General features: G+C 42.5%; 1 non-coding gene across 1 annotated transcript; it reads left to right on the top strand.

Moving 5' to 3' along the window:
- The first annotated feature begins 411 nt into the window (after nt 1–411).
- On the top strand, nt 412–484 carry Trnar-acg. Its single transcript has one exon. It is a non-coding gene; the product is annotated as a tRNA-Arg (tRNA).
- Nucleotides 485–7,466: the final 6,982 nt, after the last annotated feature.

Raw genomic sequence — 7,466 nt, 5'->3', positions numbered from 1 at the left:
AAAATCTGCATTCGTAATACACGACGATTTCGCTGCGCTGGAATCACCCCGGAGTCTGTGGCATCAATCCTTTGTAGTACTGTTGACTGATAAATCCTGAAGCAGCAGTGCACATATGGATTTTTCAAAGGCAAAACCTGTCTCGGTAATTTTTAAATAAAATACTGAAAGCTTATCAGTAAATGGTTGCTCTGTTTTAGCTGTAATTCTCTAAGCTATAGCGACAAAAGGAGGCACTTCTTTCACGGTAGGTTATTATATCGCTGAGGAAACCGCCTAATAGTTTGTGATTGCTGTAGTCTTGATTTACCTGTAATTGGTGCCTTGAAAAGTGTTCCAGTAATATCTGCAATACGCACTTTCATACATATATAGTTAACATATACTGAAATCGTGGCCCAAATTTGTCGTGGCCCTGTGGCGCAATGGATAACGCGTCTGACTACGGATCAGAAGATTCCAGGTTCGAATCCTGGCAGGGTCGAAAATTTTTTCCGATCAATTTACTCATGTTTTACCTCATATTCTCTTTAACCACTTTATATTTTATAATTTTATTTTCAGTAAGGCACACGTTATTGTTTTTCGTGTTTCCCCATACTTTTTCAGTGTAGTTACATCATAGTGACTTCATTATTACTTAGCCCCCCTCCCCCCCTTCCCCTCGCACACGCACTCAGACGTATCAGTCTAGTATGATGGAAGAAAGCCGGTAAATCTAATGGACATTGAATGGTAGGAAGGACTTATTATTTAGCATTTGAGCGGGGGAAAGGGGGGGGGGGGGAATTTTGTGAAGGTAAAGTGAGTGGAGGAAACTAAAATCAATTTCTTACAAAATAAAATTCAAACCTATTGAAAAACTATATTCATTAAAATTTAAACACACTAATGGTAACACATTGTTGTAGGTAGCTACTACGGTGTCATTATCGGTGAGTGTATAGTTTGAATGAGATTTGTACGTATTATTTTGCTGTCCAGCAGGTAACGGTCGGATAGATGTGAATATTTTACATTCTCACGTTATGGTACTTTTTGATACTGGCTATTAACATGAGAAAAATACAACGAATAAGAGGAACAACGCCCTGCAACTGCATGGCCTATCCGCGTGGCCCGCAAGCGCCTGTGGTGTGCGAGTGGGACTGCTAATACGTTTCGCGAACGTTGGCGTAAGTTGCCGAAGATTACCGATGCTAAAGACAGCCGCGTGAGTGCAAGTACACGCGGCTGTTCCAGCCACGCTGATTACACGCGCCTGCAGTCACTTGCACACAGGCTACAAATTTGCAGTGTGCACATGCGCGATGCGCTTTGCTTAGCACCAGACTTGTGCAAAATTCATGCGAATGACAAATACAGATATCAATTACTATTCGTTATTCGTGAATAACAAATATTATTCGAAACATTGTTCAGTAACACGAATAAAAACGCCTGTTCGTCGTCTGTGAATAAAAAGTGTTAAGAATAATAAAGTTGGCCGTGGGCAGCAATAGAGGTGAACTAATTGTTTTTAAACTGTGGGTAAGACATTGCTGCAATAACTGCCTTCGTTATAGGAACGCAAAAGGCATCTTCCAGTCGTCTCTTGATACAGAAGTTGCTAGTGTGCTGCAATATTACGAACTTTTTTATATACGAGAACCCAGTGTCTCTTCCGAAATTTTTTGAATAGACGGATTTTGATCGAAAAACTATTCCATATTCTAACGGCAAACTCACTCAGGGTTAATCCTAAAACACTGGATGACTGTGGATGTCCAGCAGCTCCATAAACGTTTAAGGAGACTTTTAAAGTCGGGTGATGTTAATCGTTAGGAACCACTGAGTTCTTGCTTGGTTCACTCATTTTGTAGCACTACAACTACGAATTGCGTAATTATACTACGGAGACAGATGTATGAGACAGGCGAAACACCCTCAGACTTCAAGAAGAATATAATAATTCCAATCCCAAAGAAAGCAGGCGTTGACAGATGTGAAAATTACCGAACTGTCACTTTAATAAGTCACAGCTGCAAAATACTAACGCGAATTCTTTACAGACGAATGGAAAAACTGGTAGAAGCCGACCCCAGTTTGAATTCCGTAGAAATGTTGGAACACGAGAGGCAATACTGACCCTACGGCTTAGCTGAGAAAATAGATTAAGGAAAGGCAAACCTACATTTCTAGCATTTGTAGACTTAGAGAAAGCTTTTGACAATGTTGACTGGAATACTCTCTTTCAAATTCTGAAGGTGGCAGGGGTAAAACACAGGGAGCGAAAGGCTATTTACAATTTGTACAGAAACCAGATGGCAGTTATAAGAGTCGAGGGACATGAAAGGGAAGCAGTGGTTGGGAATGGAGTGAGACAGTGTTGTGGCCTCTCCCCGATGTTATTCAATCTGTATATTGAGCAAGCAGTAAAGGAAACGGAAGACAAATTCGGAGTAGGTATTAAAATCCATGGAGAAGAAATAAAAACTTTGAGGTTCGCCGATGACATTGTAATTCTGTCAGAGACAGATAAATAGTTTGGACAAGAAGAGAATAGAAGCTTTCGAAATGTGGTGCCACAGAAGAATGCTGAAGATTAGATGGGTAGATCACATGACTAATGAGGAGGTATTGAGTAGAATTGGGAAGAAGAGGAGTTTGTGGCACAACTTGACTACAAGAAGGGATCGGTTGGTAGGACATGTTCTGAGGCATCAAGGGATCACCAATTTAGTATTGGAGGGCAGCGTGGAGGGTAAAAATCGTAGAGGGAGACCGAGAGATGAATACACTAAGCAGATTCAGAAGGATGTATGTTGCAGTAGGTACTGGGAGATGAAGAAGCTTGTACAGGGTAGAGTAGCATGGAGAGCTGCATCAAACCCGTCTCAGGACTGAAGACGACAACAACAACAACTAGGGAGACACGCACACCCGACAGTGTTGGCAATCTAGGAAAAGTTTTGAAGACAGAGTTTTTGGCGGCTGCATTCTCACCTTTGGCTGCTTACGTTAAGTTCTTGCGCCACGTTAGAGGGAGGGAGAGATGTTTTGGATCGTGCAGAGACAGATGAAGCGGGCCAAATCGATAGTGTAATAGGGCTGTAACGCACTAAGCAGGCATATTGAGCCAGCCAACAAAAACGTGACGTGCTTTGTTCCCCGCACACTGGGCTGCCGCGACAGCCACATGGCTCCTCGCTGCCAGTTACGAGCAGGCTCTCTCGTAGAGAACCTACGTGGCTGTTTTCAATTGGCCTTGCACAGGTCGAAGCAGCCAGACCTTCCTTGCATCTTGAAACAAATTTCATGATGACTTTTTACAGCTTGTGGGACTTGCGGGAATTTCCAATGCTGGAGGCACATACAGTATGCCTTCAAATTTATCGCCATCTCTTTCTGGCACATTACTTTGTAAAACACAGCATGGACTGTTTTTACGGCAAATTGCAAATTTATCTTGAACATCCACTGGGCGATGAAAAAATCCCCGTTCTCCATTTATTTGCCAGAGTGTTTTGTATAATCGCAGAGTCCAAGACAGTCGGTTTTTAAAGGTTCAAAAACGGTTCAAATGGCTCTGAGGACTATGGGACTTAACATCTGAGGTCATCAGTCCCCTAGAACTTAGAACTACTTAAACCTAACTAACCTAAGGACATCACACACATCCATGCCCGAGGCAGGATTCGAACCTGCGACCGTAGCGGTCGCACGGTTCCAGACTGAAGCGCCTAGAACCGCTTGGCCCCACCGGCCGGCAAAGGTTCTTTTATTGTTAGTTAAACACTTTCTTCCATTAGGACGCATTAAATTTTTGTGTATACCAAATGCCTCGTCACCGATAGTGACTAACGTACTCCCTTGTTTGATATGGGGCTTTGCTCCGATATTTGTAAATTTTTACTGACGAGATTTTCGTCCAAAGTAATTGCATAAAAACCGATGAGTCACTGTATTTTCCATATGCTCCAGCATCCATGTATGCGAACTTAAAAACCCCCAGAGCATAAAGAAAGTAAAACGATGGAAAAATACTTTTTATAATTATAGTAAAGTACGTTTGTTACGAGATAAAAGGCGTAACATATTTCATGCCCATCTCGCTCGGATGATGATCGATCACGATCGACCGTCAGCTAGCTGATTAAATTGTCTGCTTTACATTGTGGCCCATCAACAAAACCAAAACGACGATAATGGAATGTAGTCGAATTAAGTCGGGTGATGCTGGGGGAATTAGATTAGGAAATCAAACACTTAAAGTAGTAAAGTAGTTTTGCTATTTGAGGAGCAAAATAACTGATGATGGTCGAAGTAGAGAGGATATAAAATGTAGACTGGCAATGGCGAGGAAAGTGTTTCTGAAGAAGTGAAATTTGTTAACATCGGGTGTAGATTTAAGTGTCAGGAAGTCGTTTCTGAAAGTATTTGTGTGGAGTGTAGCCATGTATGAAAGTGAAACATGGACGATAAATAGTTTGGACAAGAAGAGAATAGAAGCTTTCGAAATGTGGTAGTACAGAAGAATGCTGAAGATTAGATGGGTAGATCATATAACTAATGAGGAGGTACTGAATAGGATTGGGGAGAAGTTTGTGGCACAACTTGACTAGAAGAAGGGATCGGTTGGTACGACATATTCTGAGGCATCAAGGGATCACCAATTTAGTATTGGAGGGTAGCGTGGAGAGTAAAAATCGTAGAGGGAGACCAAGATGGTGGTGGTGGTGGTTAGTGTTTAACGTCCCGTCGACAACGAGGTCATTAGAGACGGAGCGCAAGCTCGGGTTAGGGAAGGATTGGGAAGGAAATCGGCCGTGCCCTTTCAAAGGAACCATTCCGGCATTTGCCTGAAACGATTTAGGGAAATCACGGAAAACCTAAATCAGGATGGCCGGAGACGGGATTGAACCGTCGTCCTCCCGAATGCGAGTCCAGTGTGCTAACCACTGCGCCACCTTGCTCGGTGGAGACCAAGAGATGAATACACTAAACAGATACAGAAGGATGTAGGTTGCAGTAGGTACTGGGAGATGAAAAAGCTTACACAGGATAGAGTAGCATGGAGAGCTGCATCAAACCAGACTCAGGACTGAAGACCACAACAACAACACATTGTGGCCGGCCAGTGCGTTTTAGCCCAAACTGCTGAGACCACCCGCCTGTAATCATTTCTATGTTTCATTTGTTACGCTGTAAATCAAATAAAGCTCTGTGTGCTCAGCTTGAAGGATAGTTTCAGCACTGCAGTACGTTACTAGACATGGTGGTGTACCTTTGACTTCCTCCCACCTCTGAATAGATACAGCCAGTTACACGGCTATGGGCATTTCAACACATACTGTGAAATACGATTTAATTTGAGTTGACAGTATTGTCATTGTTATAGTTGAAAGAAGCGATAAGAACAGAGAAAATCGTAGTATCAAGTGGGGATTGAACCCTAAGCGTAAGCTTTGTAGTCTGAGACTGAATCTACTGACCCACAAAGACACTGAGCCAAAAGAACAAAGACTAATTCTGTACAAGAAGAAAACGAAAAAAGTACGTTGGCATTGTATATTACTTGTTATTTAATTTACAGGTAATTTATTGGCGAATAAATTTGTTTGAGTGATCTACTTATTCGAATAATTATCCATATAGAAGTCTATTTGAATAATACCCATTTCTTTTCACCGCTCCTCCTTTCTCTTTCTGTTCATACTATCAAATTTAACGAGTCCTACTAGTTGCTGGATTGAAGATTTTTAGCTAATTATAAACAAGGTTGACAATTATAGTCTGTAGTCACACTCTCAATGTAAATCTTATTAATTTGTTCGGTTCAATATGTGTAAATGTCAGTGCGATTTTAGCAGCTGACAGCATGGGAGCATTAATTCAATAGCTGTTATTTCATAGAAATATACATTTATAAGATTAAAACAATGACCTTCAATAACATTCAATATTCGATTATCACTTTAATTTGCGTTATACTGTAGTAACACTTGGTGAATCTCAGGTTACAACACACACCTTCTCCATAGGAAACATGAAAAATCGACAACTAAAAAGAATTCTAATTCTAAATACATTTGAACGGTTGCCGGGAGCATTAGTGCTGCTACGTTGTGTCGAAGCTGTATAGGTAGATTTTATGTTTCCTTACCTGCATGGCAAGGCCACGTGGCTGTTTCGCGTCACTCCTTGAGCGAACGCCGCGTGATACCGAGTGAATGAACTGTCAGCCGCGTGCTACCGCAAGCACGTGCGTAGCGAGTGATGTAGATGAGCGCTACTCACGTGGATTCACCATGCGGCTGCAGTGTTCTACCTAGAACCACCTTGGTCCTCGAAGACCCATGGTCGCATACGGTCCGAATTAAGTATTGATGCGACCCACGGGTCTTAGCCGTATATTATAATAATATGCATCTACAGTTACACGCAGCCAAATCCAAAAAAGTCAGCCAACTTTAATATCTTCTTAAGAGTAGTTTTCCTGCTCAGCGACAAATAAAAATACTTACAGAGCCAGTAATATTTTACGATGCGTTTAGTTTTAGTTGACGTTGGTGAATTCGACTGTGAGCCAAATAAAGTTAACCGCTTACCTCAAGGGTAGAAGGGTAAGTCGTCACCTCCAAATGCGCTACAGGTTTGCAGGAATGAATACGAAGTAAAGTAAAGGCTGTTCTAATACAAAGCAATAAGTAGAAGAAAAAAAAACACTGAAGAGTCAAAGAAACTGGTACAAATGCCTAATGTCATGTAGGACCCCCGCGAGCACGCAGAAGTGCAGCAGTACGACTTGGCATGGACTCAACTAATGTCTCAAGTAGTGCTGGAGAGAACCGACATCATGAATCCTGCAGGGCTGTCCATATGCTCAATAATGTTCATATCTGGGGAGTTTGGTGGCCAGCGGAAGTGTTTAAACTCAGAAGTGTGTTCCTGGAGCCACTCTGTTGCAATTGTGAACTGTGCTGTGTCGCATTGTCCTGCTGGTATTATCCAAGTCCGTCGGAATGCGCAGTGGACATGAATGGATGCAGGTAGTCAGAGGTTTCCGGGTTCGATTCCCGGCGGGGCCAGGGATTTTCTCTGCCTCGTGATGACTGGGTGTTGTGTGCTGTCCTTAGGTTAGTTAGGTTTAAGTAGTTCTAAGTTCGAGGGGACTGATGACCATAGATGTTAAGTCCCATAGTACTCAGAGCCAAGGAAGGAAGGTAGTCAGACAGGATGGTTACGTACGTGTCACCTGTCAGAGTTGTATCTAGACGTATCAGGTGTCCCATATCACTCCAACTTCACACGCCGCACACCATTACAGTGTCTCCACCAGCTTGAACAGTTCCCTGCTGACGTGCAGAGTCCATGGATTCATGAGGTTGTCTCCATACCCGTACACGTCCATCCGCTCGATACAATTTGAAACGATACTCGTCCGACCAGGCAACATGTTTCCAGTCATCAACAGTCCAATGTCG

The sequence above is a fragment of the Schistocerca americana genome, chromosome 2 (genome assembly GCF_021461395.2).
Source record: "Schistocerca americana isolate TAMUIC-IGC-003095 chromosome 2, iqSchAmer2.1, whole genome shotgun sequence".
In the NCBI taxonomy this organism is placed as follows: Eukaryota; Metazoa; Arthropoda; class Insecta; order Orthoptera; family Acrididae; genus Schistocerca; species Schistocerca americana.
The sequence above is the reverse complement of the archived record's forward strand: the minus strand, read 5'-3'. Positions and strand labels throughout refer to the sequence as shown.